Raw genomic sequence first — 23,036 nt, 5'->3', positions numbered from 1 at the left:
AATTGTGTCACAGCTGGACACCCAAGCCAGGGAAGAGAAGGGGCTTGCTCGTGGTTACAGGGCGAGAATTCCCAGCCTAGTGCCAGCCTTGCACACCCTCCAGTCTAGGTCCCTAGAGTTTTTAAAGAGCTTTCATTCCTCACTAGATGAGTGATATCAGCAGCGTTGTTGGTGACGGTGATGATGTTGACGATGGTGATGGTGATAGCAAGTTTGCTGAGTAATTCCCACGAGCCGGGCACTTGACCTACATCATCTCATTTAAACTTCCTCCTTTTTAAGAGGACACGACATTTCTGGGGCCCCTCCTCTCAGGACTGTGCAAGTTCAGGGGCTCCTGGGGTGAGCTCCTGTCTCACTGCTGTGCCCCTGCTCACAACATCTCTGTAAAGCAGGTCGTGTCTCAAATGATGGCATCACACTGCAGGGCAAAGTGACTTGCTCCGGGTCTCACGGTTAGTAGGAGGCAGAGCTGGGATTTGAACCAGGCTCTGTCTGACTCTAAGCCCATGTTTTCATTATGTCCTTCCCACCCAGGAATGAACAGACTTGAACAGATCAGGTGACTTGCCTCGGGCCACAGTGGTGTGGGGACAGGGATGCCCTTGAGCCCAGGTCTTCTTTCTCATCAATGCCTTCGTGTGAGCGAGAGTCTGAATTTTCTCTTGGAAGTCCTACTGGTGCCACCTCAGGCTGGGGGGCATTTAAAGGAAGATGAGGGGTGTAGGGCAATACCATGAAGGTGTCAGTTCCTTGAGGACAGGGCTCTTCTGTCTTAGTCACACCCCAACTCCCCAGCTCAGAGCCTGGGTACAGCCTAGGGTACTGACACTGGGGCAGTTTGTTGACTGAATCAGTGAAAGAATGAATGAGTGAATGAGTGAGCCCTGAAGAGGAGAGGTGACCCAGTTAGGAGGCCAGCGACTAAAGGTCCTGGGGGCAGATGACTGCCTTTCACCTGGATGGCTTCCTGTTTATTTATTCCGGGGAAAATAATAAAAATACCAATCTGACGATGAAGCAAGGCTATTCCCAGATCAAATCACAGTGCGGGGAATGCGTTATCATCAGCGTGCTTACCTTGGGGGAACAGAGACAGAGAGTTTTGTTAAATGAGGCAATCTCCCTAAAAGGAAGCCTTACATTAGACTTTGGGCCTTAAGTAATATTTGTGTCAAGAGCTGACAGACATTTTGCATGTGATATTGGGGAGCAAACCGTCTCGGAGTGCGTGGCTTTAGTGGGGGTCACTGGACTGGAGTGACCAAGCAGTGGCAGGTGAAGCATCTCCCGGGCCCAGTGGCCACTAGACAAAGCAGTTCAGGCCCCACTTTTCTCTCAGGCCAGCAGGTGCCTCCTTCCTGGTGACGTGGCAGCGGGACCCTCTGCAGCCCCACAGGGAGAGGGTTGTGCATTCCTGTCTGGGCACAATGACTCTGAAACTCAGCAGGCCCCAAATGGAGGCAAACGATTGTTTCCCAGATGGGATTCCCACTCCCCTCCCTGAAAACGTGCCCAGGCTGCCCTGGGACGTTGCACCTGCTCTTTTTGCACCTGTTGCCCTGCCCCATCTCTCCCTCCCTGGGTTTCTGTCTTTCGTAGAGACCTAGAGCTGGCACCACTCAGCAGTTTAGACCATGGAGCCATGAAGATTGGGGAGGACTGGGTTCAAATCCTGCTTCACCAACCCTCTGACCTTGGGCATATGACTTCATTTCTTTGGATGTCAGTTTTCTTGTCTATAAAATGGGTTAACTAGTTGTGGCCTCATAGGCTTGTTTTGAGGACTAAATGCATTCATATGTGGACAGCTCCTAGGATGGCGCCTGGTATACAGGAAGTGCCCCATTCATGTTCTCTTTATTCCTGTCCCTGACCTATCCCTCCTTCTCCTAATGCATCAACCACACACCCACCCCCCAGAAAAGGATGACAGACTACTGGAGAGCAAAATTCTCCAACCCATTGTGGGAAAAGAGTATCTCATGGAGACCTTCCTCTGCCCAGATGATAGATCCGTGTGTTCCCAGAGGTCACCCAGTCCAGCCCCTCCTGTTACAGATGGGGAAACGGAGGCTCCAAATGGGAGCCTCAAACGGGCAGCAAGCTGGCTACTGACGTGGGAGTTGACTCAGTCTGTAGAAGACAGTCCTGGGATCTGCCTGGGGCACACAGATTTCCCGACCCGCAGGCCAATACACCTGGAGTTCAGTGCCTACCTCTCCTTTTTCTCTCAACTGTGGGATAATTTATAGAGTTATAGTAAAAATAATAGCTCCCATTTTCCAAAGACCTAAGTGTGCTGCGCCCCATGGTGAATCTGACATGATGGACTGTGCTATGTAACCAGCGAGGGCTTATTCCCAGCTGCAGAGGGGTAAACTGAGGCTCAGAGTGGCTACTCGACCGGTCCAAACCGTAGAGCTGCTAAGAGGTGGAGCCAGAGCTAGAAGCTCAGGTGGTCTGACTCTGGGGCTGGCTCTGGTACATTGAAGCCCGCGTGCTCTAGGGCCCGCGTGCTGCAACTACCGAAGCCCACGCGCCTAGAGCCCATGCTTCACAACAAGAGAAGCTGCCTCAACGAGAAGCCCGCGCACCGCAACGAAGAGTAGCCCCCGTTCGCCGCAACTAGAGAGAAAGCCCGTGCGCAGCAACGAAGACCCAATGCAGCCAAAAAAAAAAAAAAAAAAAAAAAAAGGCAGATACATTCGTTAAAAAAAAAAACAATTACCCTTTCTGAGCCTCAGTTATATCACCTATAAAGTGGAGGTGATAAGTCGTAGGGTCATACCTACAGTGGCCATTGTGAAGCCGAGAATCCTGGAATTTCAGGCTGCAGGGACCTTAGGGACCATCCCATCTGGACCCTATTTCATGCCCAGAGAAATTCAACTTGCCCAGAGTTGGGGAGCTGGAAGGGACCAGAGCTGGGACTTGATGCTTGGCTGCAGGATGTCATGGCCGTGTGGCGGCTCCTGGTTTCCAGTTCTTCCCAGGAAGGCTTGTGCCTACCCCGCAGCACTGGGTCTGCCCTACTCCTCTGTGGTCCTGTCACTCTCTCTGTACCAGGTGTTTCCCCTGTGACACTGTACCCTCTTCACCACCCATGCCTGAAGCTCATCCCAACTCAGAGAGGGAACCGGGCAGAGCAGCAGTGTCTGGACTGGTGTTTGGGGAGCTGTGGGCTCTGGTTTCCTAACGTTACTTTATTTAAATAATTAATTTAATTTCAAAAGAAATGCATACTCACTATGATCAGTGGGAAGTATAGAGTGCTATAAAGCAGTTGCCAATAGCCACCACCCTCTGTAATTCTCACTTCCCAGGGCAAGCTATGCTAATGGCCTGGGCTATGTCTTTACACGTCTCTCTCTGTGCCCATAAAACACCTGCGCACACACACACACACACATACATAGGCTGTTTAAGAACCTAGTCTTGTTTCCTCCTGAAAGCCTTGTCTGTGCCTTTGACTTGCAATGAGCTCTTGATCTCTAACTTTTCTAAGTACCCCTGCAGAGCATCTTGGGGCAAGGCTCTGGGCCGGGCTGGACTAGATGACCTGATACTTGGGCCTCAGTGACTCACAGGCCAGTAGGGGAGGCTCTGTGGGGTGGGTGGCTGGTTGGGTGCTGGCCGCTGCCCTGGGAGTTGGCTCAGTCCACAGAAGCACTGGGCCTGGGTGGGTGAATGCCAGCACCGGGGAGGCCTGGCCTTTGCAGCTACCCTGAGGATGCCATGGGCAGCTGCTGCCTGCAAGGAGCCGGGCCGGCTGGGTGAGGAGGGGCAGTGCATGTGTTTCTGCCTGTGTCCAAGGAGGAATGAGAGGCCCACTCGGCCACAGAGCCCTCTCCCACCCAGATCCTTCTGGCTTTAGGGTGGACGGACGCTTTGTCCTGGCTACCCTACTCAGGGCTTGCCTGTGCACCGGCAGGTTTGTGCTCTGCCCATCATCTTCACCCTGAGGCCCGGGTGGCCAGGGACATGCCTGGGGTGACATAGAAATTTGGTGGTAAAACCAGCCCACACCCTGGGGCGCCAGGATCCTCTATCCTTCTCCGGGTGACTTCAGGTGGGCCACCACTCTTCCTGGGGAGCCAGGCCCAGGTTCCTGAAGACCTTGGCTTGAGTGCTGGCTCTGCCACCCAAAATGCTGTCAGATGCTAAGGAAGCTCCTAACTTCTGGTCCAGGTCTCCATTTTCCGAGTTGGTGTGCATTGGGCCTTGGCCTTGTCTGGCCTACAAGTCCCTTAGAGAAGGAGCCTGGGCCTGCTCCCCAGAGCCAGGTGCCGATGTCCATACATGCAGAGCATCGTCTAGGGGGTGAGGGGGGTTCTCTTGCAACTCTAACACTCTGCTGTCATGGTTCATTTTTGAGGACCTGTTGGGTGCATGGTCCAGTGCTGGGTATGGGAGAGCGGCGGGGTGGAGGATGGGAGTGAATATGTACCCTCTGGGAACACTGGGTCTGGCTGAGTGATCAAGATGCAGCCACAGGACGCACACAGCCGGGTGAAGATCAGAGGAGGCGAGAGTCCTGATGGCCTGCAATGGAGCAGCTCTGTGCCCAGAGTGGTCAGGGAGGGCTCCCTGGAGGTGGCTGAGCCTTGAGGCACAGGCAGGACGGTATTCTTGGTGAGGGGCACGGTGTATACAAAGGCATGGGGGTAGGAGATGTCAGGTGTTAGGAGCCAGCCCTGGACGACTTTGTTGGGAAGATGGCTCAGTGCGCCAACAGGGCCCCCCAGCGAGGGGCTGAAGGGCTTGGCCTTCACCTCCTCTGTTGGCACATCTCTGATGGCAAGAACCTGGCAGCGGCAGCCGCCCACCTCCACGCTGCGGAGGGAAGCCCGCCTCTGTCCCCACAACAGACTCCCACAGGCCAGAGCCAGCTGAGGGATAAACATCTCTAATCGTTAATTACCATGCCTGGTGTGATTTTATGACTTTCCAGATAAACGCTCTCTGAGGGAGTGTCAGCATTACAGACCTCCAGCTCAATGATCTGGGGTAATGATTGAAGGGGTGGGGCCCCAGAGGGCTGGAGGATGGGAGCAAAGCTGCGGGGAGCAGGGTGGGACCCCTCAGGGGTCAGGCCCAGCGTTTCTGGCCTGGCAGCGGCAGGGGCTGGCCCGAGCCTGAGCATCAGGCTGGGGTAAGGCTGCCTGCTTCTTCCTGTCACTCTCCCGAGCTGCCCACCTGCTGGCTACCCCCTGTGACCCACAGCCCTGGCCAGGCATCGTGGGACTTTATGGAGTTGGAGATCTGACAGTCCTTCCCGACGTCTGTCTGCTACCTTAGCCTCGACTGTCTGATAGCCGCTCACCTCCTAGCTCTCACTCAAGCCCAGTGGCTCACTGGAAGTGTGCTCTCTCTTTCTCCGACACAGCCCCACCTGCCTGCTAGCCCACCTCTGCTAAGAAGCCCCCGCGCACTGGGGCCCCTGACCCCCGCTTTCCCTCCATCTTCCCTGAACCAGAGGCATTTCTTTCTTTCTTTCCTTCTTTTCTTGGCCACGCTGCGCAGGCATGTGGGATCTTAGTTCCCCGACCACGGACTGAACCCATGCCCTCTCCAGTGGAAGCTCGGAGTCTGCCAAGAGCATCTCCGAACCCTCCCGAAGCCTGGCTTGCATTGGGCACGTGGGGAGCCTGCCCCAGCGTTCACTACATCTGTCTTCCTTTTAGGGAGAAGGACTGCCCCAGGGTAGAAAAGCCCTCCGCTGAGCCTGCTCTGTGCCATGTGCTACACACTGGGTGAGTCCCTTTCATGCCTTTGCATAAGGTCCAGGTCAGGACCCTGGAGCCAGACTACCTGGGCTCAACTCTCATTGCTGTCGCCCATGAGCTTGGTGACCTAGGTGAGTAACTCACCTTCTCTGTTTCTTAGCCTCCTCATCTGTAAATGGAGGTTACATTGGTTCCCACTTCATAGGTTTAGTGTGAGGATTAAAGGAGTTCATCCGTGGAAAGTTCTTGTTACTGTTTCAGCCCATAGACCGCGCTGCTAGTTTGCTGTTGTTAGTGTATTTCATGACAAGAGGAAGAAAAGGGGCGCGTCCAAGGGTTTAGGTACAAGCTGGCTGCCTGCGTTTGATTCCTGGTGTGCAACTCAGAGTGGGACCTGTGAAAAGTCATTTCATTCTCTGGGCCTGAGTTTCCTCATCTGTAAATGCAAATAATAATAGTAGTAGCTACCTCCTAGGATTCTGGTTCTGATTATATGAGTTCACGCCCTTGAGATTGGTAGCAAAGTGCCTGGCGCGTAGCTGGCTCTCCATAAATGGGATTGTCACTCCTGTTTGACAGATGGGGAAGCAGCCTTGGTGAGGGGAAGGGACTTGCCCAAGAAGGTTGTTTAAACTCAGCTCCATCTGAGTCCAAAGCCAAGCCGTCGTCTTCCTTAGCTCCCTCTTCCTCCCATGGACAAGGGTCACAGTCAGGCCCTTTCGGGTCCCTGAAGCCGTCTCTTCTGGTGTTCATAGTTGGAAAACCTCCACCAGCCTCCTCCCGCCCCAGCACAACTTATTAGCTAATTGAACCTTGGTGAATTGAAGTCTCTGAGGGCACCCTTCCTCCAGGAAGCAGGGCCAGTCAAGGCCACACCTCGGCAGGCACAATGGGTCCCGGGCCAATCAATCCCCTTTATGACCAAGGTCACCGATTTTCTCCATCTTAGATCCCCCCTGTGGAAGCCCGGTGTGTCCACCAGCACCTGGTCAGGATGCCAGGTTCACCTCCTTCCCTTCTGATTTCATTCTGCTCCTGCCTGCCTGCCCGGCCACGTGGTGTTTGTCAAGCGCAGCGTCTGTCTCTTGCTGCCTCCCTGCCCTCCGCAGTGCTGACCAGGCAAGCAGGATCTGCGACTCAGCGCTGCAGACATCACTCTCCCGTGATAAGGGCCAGTGAGCACCCTTGAACGGGGAGCGTGCCATTCTTCACTGGGCAGCAGGGTGGGCAAAGCTGCCTCTCAGTGTGGGGGACTCAGCTAGCAGACAGTGGCGGGGGGCACAGCAAGCCTGGAGGCGGCAGATTTGGTTCCCTTGAGGTCTGAGCCTGGGGGTGTTGGAATAACAGAGGTTCCTGCTGCTGCCCTTGGAGAGAGAAGGTGTGTGATTTCAGCCACATGGCCTAGGTGCACCACGAGGCAGTGCTTAAGAGCAAGGACTTTGGATGAGGCCAGCTTGTGCCCTCGACCAGCTGCCACCACGGCTAATGACAATTAGGTTGAATCTCATCACATATAGGTGCCAAATGTGAGGCTTTAAAATTTACTCATTACATTTTTTTTTGGCTGCTTTGGGTCTTCGTTGCTGCGCGCGGTCTTTCTCTAGTTGCGGCGAGCGGGGGCTACTCTTCATTGCGGTGCGCGGGCTTCTCACTGCGGTGGCTTCTCTTGCTGCAGAGCATGGGCTCTAGGTGTGCGGGCTTCAGTAGTTGTGGCTCAGGGGCTTAGCTGCTCCGCGGCATGTGGGATCTTCCCGGACCAGGGCTCAAACCCGTGTCCCCTGCATGGGCAGGTGGATTCTTAACCACTGCGCCACCGGGGAAGTCCTGCCCATTACTTTTTGACACTCCTGCCTTCAAAAGTGCAGCCTCATTCCCCTCTCCTTGAGCATGGGCTGGACTGTTACTGGCGTCTCCCCTCACCCAGGCCAGGGAGGGACCCTGGGCACCATAGACATTTTTAACAGCAATCATCGTTGCAATTCCCTGAAAGCCTACTACAGGCCAGGGGCCAGGCTAAGCAGTTTCCTAGAGCCACTCATTTGATCCTGAGACCCAGCAGTGGGGGAGCTACTACTGTTGACGTCTGCTCTCAAGAATGAGGGAGCAGGCACAGAGAGGCTAAGCAAATCACTTACAGCATCCGTTGGTTAGTCACAAAGTTGGCTTTGAACGCCCTTCTTAGCCACCATGTTACCCCACCACAAGGATGCAGCTGCAAAGAGAGTCCAGGGCCAGCTGTCCGGACGCCTGGGTGTCCGTCCTGGCCCATGCCCCGAGTCAGGCCCTCTCTTCTCTGGGTTGGGGAGATGGATGTAGTGTTCCCCACAGGAGGCTGACTGTGTAGCTGAGAGGACCCCTGAATGAGAAAGAACCTGGTGACCTCGGCAGCTCAGAACCCACTGGGGGCTGGTGAAAGGCAGGAGGAGGAGGTTCCTGAGAGATGGGGGGCGGGGGTCAGTCCTCCTTCCTGAAGGAGGACGAGAGAAGCCGGGACTCAGAGCCAGGCAGGAATCAGGACGTGGGCACACAGGGGCTCTGGAAGCTGACCGAGGAATCCCTGGCTCAACTTTGCACACAGCGGAAATCTTTAACAAAATGCCAAGAAGATACTTTTGGAGCAGGACTGCACGATTTATTTATTTATTTATTTAGGCCGCGCCACTCCACATGAGGGATCTTAGTTCCCTGACCAGAGATCGAACCCGTGCCCCCTGCAGTGGACGTGTGGAGTCTTAACCACTGGACTGCCAGGGAAGTCCCAGCACTGCTTAATTTACATACAGTTTTCAGAGCCATCTCAGGGAATTCTCACCTCACCCTGGGTGCGCTAGCTTAGTAGTGCCCCACCGCCATCCTAGTCCCTCAGACAAGATCCTGGGGGCCGCACTGGCCTCTTCCTGTCGCCCACGTACCTTCATCTTGTCAGCCACTGGGAGGTCCGTCCTCCTACCGCCTTGCTTCTGCCTGCTTCCTTGCCACGCCACTGTCCCCGCCCTACTGCCAGCGCCACCTCTGGCCTGCTGGGTCACTGCCATCGTCTCCGGCTGCTTCTCTCTACCCAGGGACTTCTTCCCTCTATTTCTCTACCTTTCAGACTGAGGGGTCTTCCTAAGGCACAACTGAGCTAATCTTCCGTCCTTGCTTATAACTCCTCAGTGGCTTCCATGGACCTCAAGAGCAAGTCCGAATCCCTGAGCTTGTCTACTGGAGCTTTTAGTGCCTGACCACTCTGGACACAAACGCTGAGCCGTGTCATTGAACTAGAAGACTCCTCTAACTAAGGGCCGAGGTGGTAATACAGAAGGCTTTCTGGAGGAAGTGACAACTAGGCTGTGGGCCAAAGGGTGATTGAGAGTCCATGCCATTGACTACACAGGAGAGGTGCTCCAGGACACCAGTGGCCGAGGACCTTCCTTGAGGCGCCCTCCCACCCCCTCAGTCCCCTGTGCCTTTGGATTTCCGAGAGGAAGCAGAACTGTGGGGCTATGCCACCGGTCGTGGCATTCTGGGAAATACCGCTGGCCACTGGGTTGGTGTCCACACAGGAAGGGGGACGCAGGGCTGGATTTGCTGAGCCCAGATAAGCAGCCCTGGAGCTCCCCAGAGCGGAAGCCCCCGTGCATGGGAACCTCATGTGTGCGGGTGATAGGCGTGTTTGGAATGGGCAGGTATTGACTGAAACTGCCACACACGAACAGGAGACGAAATGGTGGAGGGCTGGCCTTGGGGAGCCAGAGAGCATCCCGTAGGGTGGAGAAGGGACCGCGATTCTCTCCGCAAGGTGTCCAAAGAGATCCCAGGATGGGTTCACAGCTGGGGGTGGGGGGAGCGTCACCATCTGCAAAGCAGAGCTGGGCAGGGGATATGCCATGCCTGGGAAGCTGGGGCACCTAAGCTTAGCATTTGTTCAGATAATGTACCATTAATGATTTGAGATGAATCGATCCCCCTACGCGGCAATTTGTCTCAAACCCAGTCCTCGACTCAAGAGGTGCCAAGAGCCCCAGGAAAGGACCAGACTTGACATCGATGAAGACGCCGCTGTCCCAGCCCTCCAGCTGTCAGTTGCTACTGAGGAGTGATGCTGGGCAGCTGCTTCCCCTTTTGAGGACCTCCGTCTTCCCATGTGTGAAATGGGTATCAATAACAATCTTTCTGCCTTCTAAGACAGCTGGAGGATCTAATAGGATAATAGAGATAAGGTTACACAGGTATCTGGTGAGCTATGTACAACCATCGTGGGTGTGGGAGATGAGAAGAAGGCTTGGTCTTGCCCTCACACATCTCATGGTCTGATAGGCAGGCAGATAAGTAGTCAGAGATAAGTAGTCGGACTAGAAAATCCCATGGGGAAGGTACTCCTATGGGGGCAGTTCAGGGGGCTCTGGGAGCATACAGCAGAAGCACCTCAACCAAGGAAGGCTTCCTGGAGGAGGTGACGTCTGAGCTGAGACCTGAAAGAAGGAAGGAGGAAGATGCAAGTGGGACGGGAGAGTGTTCAGGGTGGAGGTCAGGGGGAAGGGGGAAGGACGGCACCTGAATGGCTCTTGCTAGTTTAGCGTCTTTCAGTCATTTCTGTTTCTGGTAGGAGTTGGTGAGAGTCAGCACGTGACAAGTACCATGTGTCTATGCACAGTGGCGAGGAAAGGACTCTGGCCTGGAGGGCTTGGCTGTGCCCCAAATCTATTTTTTTTTAATTGAAGTATAGTTAATTTACAATGTTGTGTCAGTTTCAAGCGTATAGCAAAGTGATTCAGTTATACATACAAACACACACACACACACACACACATATTCTTTTTCAGATTCTTTTCCATTATAGGTTACTACAAGATACTGAGTATAGTTCCCTGTCCTATACAGTAGGTCCTTGTCGTTTACCTATTTTCTATATTGTAGTGTGTATATGTTAATCCCAAACTCCTAATGTATCTCCCTTCTGCCTGTGCCCCCTGCCTCCGCTACCCCCTTTGGTAACCATAAGTTTGTTTTCTATGTCTGTGAGTCTATTTCTGTTTTGCAAATAAGTTCATTTGTATCATTTTTTAGATTTCACATATTAGTGAGATCATGTGATGTTTGTTTTTCTCAGTCTGACTTACTTCACTCAGTATGACAATCTCCAGGTCCATCCATGCTGCTGCAAATGGCATTGTTTTGTTCTTTTTCATGGCTGAATAATATTCCATGGTATACATGTACCGTATCTTCTTTAGCCATTCCTCTGTTGATGGACGTTTAGGTTGCTTCCATGTCCTGGATATTGTAAATAGTGCTGCAATGAACATTGGGGTGCATGTATCTTTTTGAAATATGGTTTTCTCTGGATATATGCCCAGGGATTGCAGGATCCAATGGTAGTTCTATGTTTAGTTTGTTAAGGAACCTCCACACTGTTCTCCATAGTGGCTGTACCAATTTACATTCCCACCAGCACTGTAGTAGGGCTCCCTTTTCTCCACACCCTCTCCAGCATTTATTATTTGTAGACTTTTTGAGGATGACCATTCTGACTGGTGTGAGGTGATACTTTACTGTAGTTTTGATTTGCATTTCTCTAATAATTAGTGATATTGTGCCCCAAATCTTAAATCAGATGCAATAATCAATCTTGAGAGGAATCCCAGAAATTAATACCACTATCAAAGAATGCAACGATGGAGGCACACATCACATCCCCATGCAATTTACCAATCTTATTCATGCAAACACCAAATGGAACTAGGATGATGGTGAATTACCACCTCTTCTGAGAAGTCTTCATGGACTTCCCCTGGGCTGAGTGAGTTACAGCCTCCTGGGGATACCCATGATACCCAACATGGGTTCCACAGTGGAGACATTTGTACGCCCTCACGCGGGTCAGCTTGGGGACATTTGGGCCCTCCTGCCTGTCCTTCCATGCCTGGGGCAGAGTCACTGGTGGTCCTCGGTCAAAGCTGTTACCCTGAGTGACTGGTTGGCAGTTGTTTGTCTGTGGTAGCCTGGTGACAAGGTCTAGTGCCTTCCAATCTGCTCTGTGTCTAGAGCCTGGAAAGGTAAGCTCCCCAAAGCGGGGCTTTCAGAGACATTAGCCCACTCTGGGAAGATGAGAACTTCCACATGCAGATATTAGCTAATGGAGACCCTCATCACTTGTCATAGCTTTAATTTTAGGAGATGGTCGTGGTGCACATCAAGATTCTATTTTAGTGCCACACGAATTAGACGCCTTTATTAACCATCGGAGGTCAGAGAGGTAATGACGTACTTGAGCTGGAAGGGAGAGATCACACTTCACCTTGAGTCTGGTCATTTCCCCCGTGTTTCAGCTGCGTCAGCTCATCCGTCAGGCACTGCCCACGGCCTGATGGAGTCTCAAGCGTCCTAGAACAGGGGTGGGCAGGCAGAGGGAGGGTCTGCATGGGTGGTCTGACCCAGGTGCACACTGGGGCCTGACTGGTGTGTACATTGTGCAGGAGTGTGGCATAGAAGAGTGTGTTAGCGTTTGCATTTGATCCTAAAATGTTCACCTTCTTTCATGTCTATTTATACTATATTCCTATTTACCAAGTTGGGAGGGGGCTTCTTTAAACAGTGCTTCATCGTTAATAAGTCAATGCCTGTTCTGTTTCTGGGATGTTCGTTTCGTGCATTAAAAAACTTCAAAATGGGGCTTCCCTGGTGGCGCAGTGGTTGAGAGTCCGCCTGCCGATGCGGGGGGAGCGGGTTCGTGACCCGGTCTGGGAGGATCCCACGTGCCGCGGAGTGGTTGGGCCCGTGAGCCATGGCTGCTGGGCCTGCGCGTCTGGAGCCTGTGCTCCGCAATGGGAGAGGCCGCGGCAGTGAGAGGCCAGCGTACCGCAAAAAAAAAAAAAAAAAACTTCAAAATGAAAAAAACCCAGCTCACCTGTGAGTGTACCTGTGTCTGTGTATCTGGGCGTGAATGTGTGCATGTATGCGTGTGTGTGTGAAGAGTGAGTGGGTTTCCACGCATATGTATGTGTGTAGAGACCTTTTTAACTGAGCTGGAGGAAAGCGGACGGGCTGCCTGTGCAGGGGTGAGCTCCCCGTTATGCGAAGTGCTTGTGAGGTGCCCCAGCCTTGGGGAACAGAGGCCCCCAGAGCTAGCCTGGGCAGCCGGTCTCTCTGGAGGGCTCTTATAAGGGAGGTGGTGGATGGACTCAGCCTTGGGATCCCAGGATTCTGGATCTCTCTGGGCCCTGACTCCCATTCCTGGGAGACTTTAGACCGGAGACCTCCAGCTGCTTCCCAGGAAATGTGGTAGTTCCGTTCAGGCCCTCTCTGTAGGGCTCGTGTAGGGCTAGCAGGCCCTCAGCTAGCTCTGGGGTCCCGCAGGCCCACTCTGGGGGCCTCTGTTCCCCCGGGCTGGGGCAATCAGACCTGCTCTAGGGTCTCTGCTCTCCTCCCTTGGGGCTGTTGGCTTGGCTGGGGATGCTTCTGGAATGCCCATGTAGTGCCCTTTGAGGCACCCCCTGTCCCCCAGCCTGTCCCTCTCTGATTTCCTCTTGGATGCTAGCTTTCCTGATAAGCCAGCAGATGTGAGGAGTCACCTCCACCCTTATAAGGACTCAGAAAGGCCTGAAGTCTATGACTCGCCTGGGGTTGGGGGGGGCGGGTGGCAAGTGCACTCCCAGGGTGCCCTTTGGTGACATGGAGCAAGAGCTCTTTCTGGTCACCCTGGACTGTTGGCCCCCACAGTCGCCCAGGCCCTCGTGGGCACAGCACGTTACAGTCTACCAAGGACTTGCTCCTCCTTTGCGCAAGAACACTCAGAGTCCCAGCGGCAGCCGCTGCCCATTGGACAGATGAAGGGAGGGTGGCCAGCTGCTGAGCTGTGCGCAGTGAGCAAGAGACTGAGCTGGATCTGGTCTAGAGCCCCTGTGCCCCCCAGGTGGACCTGAACACCCCATTCCTCTCTCTCTGCTTCTCCTTCAGCCTCTGGGTGCTTCTCTGGGCAGAGGCAGAAGGGCCTGTGAGCTAAGTGGGCAGTGTGGAGGGGCAGGGAGACTGCCTCTTGGGAGAGCTTTGGAGTCGCCCCTTCAGACCTGGCCTGGGTTGGCAGGTCACTTCGTCTTTCTGGGCCTTCCTCCCTTCACCGGTAAAATCTCGTCAGAAGGAAACAAGAAGGGCCCATCAGATACGTTTCTGGAGCTTAGGAGGCGTGTCTCATAAAGCGGTTCTTGGCCCTTTCCTTCCCCTTAAAACTGAGTGCGTTGGCATAGGCTCGAGTCTGCTTAGCCAGGGAAGTAGGTGGGAGCCAGTGTGCCTGTGAGGATTCTGCCGCGGTCCTCCCCCTTGCCCCTCACTCTGTCACCTTGGGCCCGACTGTTCCCTTCCCATCTGGGCCCCATGGCAAGACCAGGCGGCCCCTATTGATCAGGGAGAGATGGAGGCTGGAGGAGCAAACCCGGTGGGAGGCTGAGCCTGGTGACTCAGAGCTCCCCTGCTGCCCGCCGTCTGAATTTCTACAGAGCTTAGAGGTCCAGTGAGGGCACTCATCACTTTTGGCTCTGGGCCCCATGTCCTATCTCCCTGCCTGGACGAGGGGCCATTTGATTCATTACTTTCTCTCCCCAGCCCCTGATGGATGCCTGACACATGGTGGCTGTTTGCAGAATAAACAAACAAAATCAATTCAGCAGCGAGTGAGGGTCTTGGGGACCCGCTGGAGTCAGTAAGTCCTGGCTGGGAACTTATCTAGCCCTCACGCCCTCAAGGAGATGAGGCAACTGAGTCCTGGGAGCAGAAGTCTCGGGGGCAGGGTGTGGACAGAGGACTCAGTGGGCCAGAATAAGGCTGCCGGGGAAGGGCTCAGAGCTGGGAGCTCAGGGCCCCATTGGCGCGTGGCCTGGGCTTGAGGGTGCGGGAGAAGATGGAGAGCAGCTGGGCCGAGGCAGGGGAGGAGGAGGGAGGGGGTGGGGCAGGGCAGGTGTCTTCCAGGCTGAGAAGAAAGAACATATGGCAGCCCCGACGTGACAGTGCGTAGCCACTTTCAGGACACAGTGGAGAGTTCATTAGATCCTGGAGCTGCCTAGGCCGTGGCATGAGGTGTGGGCAGAGACAGGACTAGAACCCCATTTGGCCAGGCTCCTTGTCCAGTGCTCATTCCGTGTGCACCCGACCCAAGTCCAAAGGCCTGGACAGCCAGGAGAGGCTGTGGCCAGATGCCTTTCTCCTGGCCTGTCTGCCCACTGCACTCAGGAACAGATGCTAAGGCTCCTCCAGGCCTGGGACCCACTGAGGACGAGACCTGGTCTCCTGGACACAGCAAGTGGGCTTGCAGATGACCTCCGCCCCCAGGCCTCGCAGAGACACCCTACATCCCGAGGCTTTGTTTTCTCGGGGCGGCAGGGCCGAGTGGAGGAGGGAGGCATGGGCGGCCTCCACACGTGGTGGCAAATTTGGGCCATCGATTTGCATTTATTTCCTGCTCAAATGATCCAGGCTGGCTGCTGCTGGGGGTGGGGGTGAGGGGGCTGCTCTTTAGCATTTTAAGTTTGCAGATAATTGGAGGAAAATAACTTCAATAATGAAATCACTGCTGGATCACATTCTGATACGTGACAAATCAATTCATTTATGATACCTTCTTTGTCACACTGAGCCATTCTGGCACTCAGTGGAAACCTCTTAAATTAATAAAACTGTTAAATCCATAAAATCCTCCGTTCTGAGTAGCACATCGCAGCACAAGTTTGAATCATTAAAGGAATAAAACCGATAAATGTTTTAAATGAGCTGGGGAGTGTCTGTGTCTGCAAAGAGGGGCTGGCTTTTAAGACAGATACAATATAATAGTCATAAGCTCCAATGTTTCCTCCCTGTGTGTAATGGGGGAGGGGAGGGCGGGGGAGGCCATCTGCATATTCCAGTGGGTGGAGGCTGGTAGATACAGGCCTAGTCAGCGTGGGGCAGGCTGCTTTAGTGGTGATTTGTGGGGCTTTAGCCTTTTAAAGAAAATATGATTTAATAGCAAAGAGAAAAATATAAAGCCTTTATTGGATCCCGTTGAACCTGACTTAGCTCAACAGGGATTTTTCAAAATAGCTGTACTTGTCTGAAAGGGGAGGGATGGCAGGGCTCTCACATCGCACACTGACCAGGGAGCGGAGGCCTGGTGGACGGCGGGGAGGGGAAGGGGGGTTACAGACCTGTGGGCCCAGGTCAGGCTGAGTGGCCTCTCAGCTTGACTGCTTGGTGGCTGTGTGACCTTGGGCAGGCTGCTGCACTTCTCTGAGTAAACTGGGGATGGAGATGCTGATCTCATAGGGAGGAATGCATGAGCTGGGGCACGAGCCAGAGCTTTATAAACTGTAAAGTGCAAGGACCTGGCCAATTAATGTTCATTTGAACACAACCCCAGCTGGTAAATTTTCCTGCACTTCTTACAGCACAGGGTTGGCTTTGATGTGCTGCGTGTGGGTGGAAGGATGTGGTCGTGCTGGAGTGCACTGTCAAGTTGTGTGCACATGACCTACATCATGTACCTTACAGCCGCGGACTTCATTTGTGCATGTTCTTGAAATTCGAGAGTTCCCACATCACTCATTCGGGCTGGATGGGCTCGGGACCAAGCAGCAGGGAGCCCGGTACACAGGAAACAGCCAATGAAGGCTACTCCTCCCTCCACATCAGTTCAGTTAGAAAAACACCTATAGGAGTGTTCAGGGGGCACTTCTGTGCCAGACACTGGGCAAGGGTGGGCGGTGGGAACCACAGCAAGCGAATGAGACCCTGCTTGGCGCTTTGGGACCCATGTGGTCTCTTCTCTTGTCCATTTGCCTTTCATGCCAATGAGACTGGAGGCTCCCTGAAGCCAAGCTCTGGGCCTTCTCCTTTCCTCCCCTCCTCCAGGCTCTTTTCCTATAAACTGAGGCTCCATACACTCTGGGTCGGATGGAGTGTTCAGCCCCTATTCTAGAATGTAGGGGTCATCCAGTGTGACAGCTTTCAAACTTTATTTACCCAAAATAAGAAAAACTTTTTACGTCGCACCCCAGACACACATCTGTGTTATACATACATAATTGGAACAAAATTTTAGGCAACAATACTTAGGCTTAATGCATATTTGGGATTCTATTCATTTCATTCATTCTATTCCATTCCATTCCATATTCCATTCTAAGTTTTTAAAATGTTGTCTCAATCCATTAAATTACTTTTATGATCCACTAATGGTTGCGACCAGCAGTTTGAATACTTGTGATCTGGTCCATCTCCTCAGTTTTCTGACAAAGGACTTGTCAAAGGCTGCATGGAAATGACTAGCCCCACACCCGCAGGCTGGGAGGTGCCCAAGGCCACAACCTGCCCGGCCATCTGACCTTCATGCCCACTCCTCCCTCTGACTCAACCTGAGCTCTGCTAGAGCCCTTCCCACTGGTCACTCCATGCAGGACTCAGAGACTCCAGATGGAAAAGGGTGGGAGGGCTGTCACCAGCGGCCTTGGCTCACCTTTCTGAAAAGAGAGTGGGAGAGACAAGCCAGCTTACCTGCTCTCTCCACCCCACTGCGATCAAAGGGGTCTGAGGGTGGGGGACCCATGCCCCTAACATAATGAGCCACGTGGGCCCAGCAACCTGACAAGTCTTCACTCCCCCCAAGCATCAGGAGTTCTTGACAGCCGGCAGCTCCAGCGCTAATTGCCAGCCAGGGTGAGGGTGGTAGCCCCGCAATCCATATCAATTATGGGCACTGGCCACGGCTGTGAGACAAAAAGCTTCCTCTGAGGCTGTCAGACCCCGGTGTCATTACTCGGGGCTGCTGGAGGCTGGATGGGAACAATGGCCCCCCGCCATCCCCTGCCGCCTTGGCGGCCTGGCCCTGGGCACCGCTGGCCTGCCAGACAGGCCCTGACAGGTGTAAGGGCAAACACGCAGGCTGCCTGCCCGCTTTGATGTTTTGTCACCGTGCTTGTCAGCCTGGGACTGATGGGCTGCCATCACCGCTCTTAGAGAGGGAAAGCTTCAGGTCCGGTTTTTCTTTAAATCAAATGTTTTTTTTTTCCTTGTCGGGAAACTAAAATGGCCCCCCAAAGCATCATGACTGGTAGCTTTCAAACTAAGAGCTGCTGAGGGGAACTGAGAGGCTCACTGGGTGACACTCAGGATCCTCCATGCTGTGCTCAGGTTAAATCCGTTTTTCAAGTCAGGCTTTCTAGGACAATATTGGTTCTCAAATTTTTGCATGTTTTAACCTGGAGGGCTGGTTAAAACAGAGCCTGTGGGTCCCAAGAGTCAGTTTCCATTCAGCGGGTCTGGGGTGGGGCCATTATTTGCATTTCTAACAAGTTCCCAGTGATGCTGATGCTGCGGTCCGTGGACCACACTATGGGACCCATTGTCCTAGAAAGTGCTTCTCAGCTTGTGTGTGTGTGCATTGCATATATCTGGGGGATTTTTTTCAAAGTACACATGCTAGAGCATCACCCCAAACGTAGAATCTGAATTTTCGGACCATTGCTGGGGGCTGAGGAGTCAGATAAATCCCAGTGCTCTGGCCCCAAGTTGCTGGAGGAGGTCACAAGAGATGTGGTGCCTCCCTCTAGGGTAGGAAGTGCTTTTTGAACATTTGGAGTTGTTCAGAGAGGCAAGGGATGCCTAGACAAGGAGTGAGCCTCCAGCCCCCGGTGCTAGAGGAGTCCAAGCCCAATCTGGGCCACCAACCCTCTAGGCGGTGCTAGAAGGGACCCTGAATGAGATAGAGGTTGGGTGGGCATCTCCGGGGTTTTCCTCCCTCACGGAGACATCTGTGCACAGGGAGTTTGGGAACATAGAGTTTGGGCAGGTCCTGGGCTTAGAAGTCTCTCTCGCATTTCCCAGGATGCCCTGGGGCTCAGTGGTTTAATTTCCCACCACATTTACTCCGTGACCTGACAGTTCTTCAGGCACCATCGCATCCACTCCCCTAATATAGCCTACCTCCCGACCCCTTACCCCTGAGAGAGGCAGGTGACGGTACCATATTGGCAGATGAGGAAACTGAGGTCTAGGGAGGTGAAATGACTTGTCCAGGGGCCCACCACACTTCCTTCAGGGCTCCTGGGGGGTGGGATCCTGGCCACACAGCACTGATGGTGAAGGTGGCAGGGTGGGGACGGGAGCAGCACACGAGGCCAGCACGACCCTGGCACAGCGGACTGAATGATGGTGCTGTCAAGGAGCCTGGTAAGAGGCCTCTGAGCTGTCTATGGCCTGGGGCTCTGGGGGAATCTAGGGATCAGGGCATGATCAAAGGGCTTCCTGGGGCTCAAGTCAGTCTGTGTTCTAGGGGTCTGAGTCCAGGGCACTCCGCCTCTCCGTAGCCAGCCTTGCCCCTCAAAGTCTCCCACGGCCTTTTCCAGGCTTGCACCTTGCTGTGGCTTTTTAGAAAAACCAGCTTTATTGAGGTATAATTTACATACCATAAAAGTCATCCGTTGGAAGTGCACAGTTTGATGAGTTTTAATAAATTTACAGAGTGCGCAGCCATCAGGACAATCCAGTTTAGAACATTTCCATCACTCCAAAAAGTTCCCTCGTGCCAGCTTTCCGTCACTCCCACCCTCAGCCCCAGGAAACTACCGATCCACTTTCCTTCTCTCTAGTTTTGCCTTTTCTAGAAATTTAGTGTAAATGGAATCATGCAACAAGGAATCTTTTGTTTCTGGCTTCTTTAACTCAGCATAATGTTTCTTAGGTACATTTTTGTTGTTTTGGGTGTCAGTACTTCATTCCTTTTTATTGCCAAGTAGTGTTCTCGTGTGTGGCTACCCACCTTTTATTAATCTAGTCACCAGATCACGGACATTAGGATTGCTTCCAAGTTTGGGCAATTTCAAATAATGCTGCTATAAGTCTTTGCAGATATATATTTTGCAGATAAGTCTTTATGCAGATACATATTTTCATTTCTCTTGGGTAGATACCTAAGAGTCATACGCTAAGTATATGCTTAACTTTTAGAGAAACTGTCAAACTGTTTTCCAAAGTGGCTGCCCCATTTTGTATCCTCACCAGCAACATATAAAGGTTTCAGTTTCTCCTCTTCCTCTGCAATGATTGTCATTATCTATCTTTTTATTAGAGCCATTCACCTGGGTCTATAGCAGTGTTGCTCATTTGCATTTCCCTGATAATGAATGATGCTGAGTTTCTCCTTATGGGCTTGTGAGTCATTCATGTATCTTTGGTGAAGTGTTTATTCAAATCTTTTTCTTTGTCGTTTTTTTTGTTTGTTTGTTTTTGCGGCACGCGGGCATCTCACTGTTGTGGCCTCTCCCGTTGCGGAGCACAGGCTCTGGACGCGCAGGCTCAGCGGCCATGGCTCACGGGCCCAGCCACTCTGCGGCATGCGGGATCTTCCTGGACCGGGGCACGAACCCGTGTCCCCTGCATCGGCAGGCGGACTCTCAACCACTGTGCCACCAGGGAAGCCCCAAATCTTTTTCTTTTAATTGGGTTGTTTGTTTTATTATTGAGGTGTAAAAGTTCTTCATATATTCTCCATACTAGCCCTTTATCACCTATCTAATTTGTCAGCATTTTCTCCCAGTCTGTTGCTTGTCTCCTCATTTTCTTAATAGTCTTTAGACGTGCAAAGTTTTAACTTTTAGTGAAGTACAATTTATCAATTTTCTCTACCATGGGTCACATTTTGGTGTCATAGCTAAGAAATAAATGTTTGCTTAAATTAAGTCATAAAGATGTTCTCCTATATTTTTCTAGAAATTGTATAATTTTAGCTTATATTTAGATCTATGATCTATTTTGAGCTAATTTTGTGTATGGTGTAATGTAAGAATCTAAGTTTTTTTCTTTCTCCTTTTTTTTCCCTTTTTTGCATACAAATATCCAATTGTTCCAGCATTATTTGTTGAAAAGACTATCCTTTCCTCATTGAATTGTCTTGGCACTTTGTTGCAAATCAATTGATCATACATACATGAGTTTATTTCTGGATTTTCTACTCTGTTGCATTGATCTATTCTTCTATCTTTTTAATACAATGCTGTCTTGATTACCATAGCTTTATAGTAAAATTTGAAATCTAGTAGTGTGAGTTTTCCAACTTTGTTCTTGTTTTTCAAAATTGTTTTGGCTATCCTAGGTAATTTTCATTCCCATATAAATTGTAGGATCAGCTTGTCAATTTCTACAAAAAAAAAAAGCCTGCTGAGATTTTGATAGAGATTTGATAGGGATTTTAATGGCAATTTGGGGAAACTTGCCATCGTAACAATTTCAAGTCCTCCAATTCATGAGTGTTTACTTAGTTCTTTTATTTAGATCTTCTTTGATTTCTTTTAACATATTTTATAGTTTTCTGTGCACGATTCTTTTATTTCTTTTGTGAAATTTATTCCTGAATACTTCTTTCTTTCTGAATTGTGAATTCTATTCACAATTGCTATTGTGAATGAGTTGTCTTCCTAATTTTATTTTCAGGTTGTTCATCAGTAGTAGACAGAAATACAACTGATTTTTGTATGTGCATCTTATAGGCTGCAGTGGTTTTAAAACCAAAATGTCTTGACACTTCTCCCATTGAGAGATGGGAATCTATGCCCCTACCCTTGAGTCTGGCTCTGGAAGTTCTTGACCAATAAGATATGGCAGAAGTAACAGGGGTCAGTTCCCAGGCCTTTAGAAGCTAGCCGCCTCTGCTTCCTGTCTCTTTGGATACTTGCTCTGAAAACCCAGCCACCATGTTGTGAGGAAGTCCAAGCAGCCTGGAGGGGCCCATTGGATGTCTGTGTGGAGAGGAACCGAGGTCTCCAGTCCTCAGCAGCAGTGACTTGCCAGCCCTGGGCGGGGACCCATCTGGGAATTGGATCCTCCAGCTTCTGGGTGAACTCCTTTAGCTGGTGCAGCGTGGAACAGAGATGAACCTTCCCTGCTAGGCTTTGCCTTACATGCAGATTTGTGAGCAAAATAAATGACCATTGCTGATTTGAGCCACTAAGTCTTGGGGATGGTTTGTTTCACAGAACTAGATAACTGCAACATTTGCCTTCTGAGTCTGATTAAGACTCAGGTGGGTAGGAAAGAAGTAAGGGGGAAAAGCAGAGGGAAGGGAAGGATGGAAGAAGGCAGGAGGGTGGGAAGAGGAAAGCAAGGAAGAGGCTAAAATGTGTGATGATTTGAGTGCCTGCTCTGTGCTAGTCACGTGTCTTGATCATTAGAGTCAGACCAGCTCACAAACACCACAGCTCTGCCACAAACACACTGTGAGTGCCTGACATCAGGCAGGCCATTCCTCCCCTTGGGGCCTCATTCTCCCCATCTGTGCAATGGGGGCAGGTATGGAGAAGGGATGAGCTGGGTAAAGTGGGAGTTGTGTCTAGAGCTGCCCAGTGCTTGGGGTTGCTCTTAAGGGGCGTCTGTGGCCGTGGACCCTTAGTCACTTTAAGAATCTGACTGCATCTTTGGAAAACCCATATGCCTGAGGGAAGAGGAGGAGGAGAGGGAAGACAAGGAAGAAAACCAGGAAGAGCCATAATAATTACAGTAATACTTTATATTGTTATGCTTCTTTCTTTTACAAATTATTTTTAATTAAATCTTTTTTTTTGAGGTCATTGTAATTTACATGCAGTTTAAGAAAAATACAGACGTCCCATGTGCCCATTACCCAATTTCCCGCATCAGTGACATCTTGTAAAACAGTAGCACACTACCACAACTGGGACTTTGACACTGATGGAGTCAAGAGAGAGAACATTTCCATCGCCACAAAGTGTGCTTAGTTTTTGAGAGTAGACTTTCACTCAAGTAAGAAGGTGGGCCCAGGGACACGGCAGGGTTAGGGGGGCATAGGACACAGCAGAGGAAGGGTGGCCCCCTGGGCTCCCGCCCTGCTAGGGACTGGCCAGGTAAGGGTAGAGCAAATGCAGAGCAGAGGCAAAGCCTGCATCCCAGGAGCTAGGGAGGCACTGGCCGAGCCTGGTTGTTCTGTTTCAGAAGAGAGGGCTCTGGCAGGCAGTGGGGTTGGGCTGTCCTGGGCAGAGGGAAATAGGAGGAGGAGATGCGACCTCTTTGGCCTGGAAGGCAGAGCTGGAGGAGGCTGATTCCAGGCTCAGGATAAGATCACTTGAGAGCTCATCACTGGAGGTGCGTGGGGGAGGCTGCACAGCCCCTGCTGGGACCCCAGGGTCGAACACAGGCCCCCATGAAGGCTGGACTAGATGGCTCTTGGAGCTGGCTCCCCGCCCTGATAGGCTGATGTGGCTCTGTGAGGCCGGATCAGAATGTCCCAGGCTCTGCCCTGAGGGATGCACGTGGCCTGGGTGGGCTGCTTTGGCTGCCCCCTGCCCCAATCTC

General features: G+C 51.9%; 1 long non-coding RNA gene across 5 annotated transcripts in view; it reads left to right on the top strand.

Annotated features, from left to right (window-relative positions):
* The window catches only part of LOC111168492 (uncharacterized), a 254,501-nt gene that overhangs the window by 13,529 nt on the left and 217,936 nt on the right, over nucleotides 1-23,036 (top strand). For 4 of the 5 annotated variants that reach the window (XR_016388083.1, XR_016388084.1, XR_016388085.1 and 1 more), the window contains exon 2: nucleotides 5,688-5,756. The exons of the other annotated variant lie outside the window; for it this stretch is intronic. This is a non-coding gene — a long non-coding RNA (uncharacterized LOC111168492). The remainder of the gene's footprint in view (nucleotides 1-5,687; nucleotides 5,757-23,036) is intronic. 5 annotated transcript variants of the gene reach the window in all.

Source organism: Delphinapterus leucas, chromosome 16, assembly GCF_059928025.1.
Source record: "Delphinapterus leucas isolate spDelLeu-1000000601 "Yukka" chromosome 16, BTC_Dleu_Yukka2, whole genome shotgun sequence".
NCBI lineage: Eukaryota > Metazoa > Chordata > Mammalia > Artiodactyla > Monodontidae > Delphinapterus > Delphinapterus leucas.
Note: the sequence above shows the minus strand (reverse complement) of the source record. Positions and strands in the feature narration are given on the sequence as shown.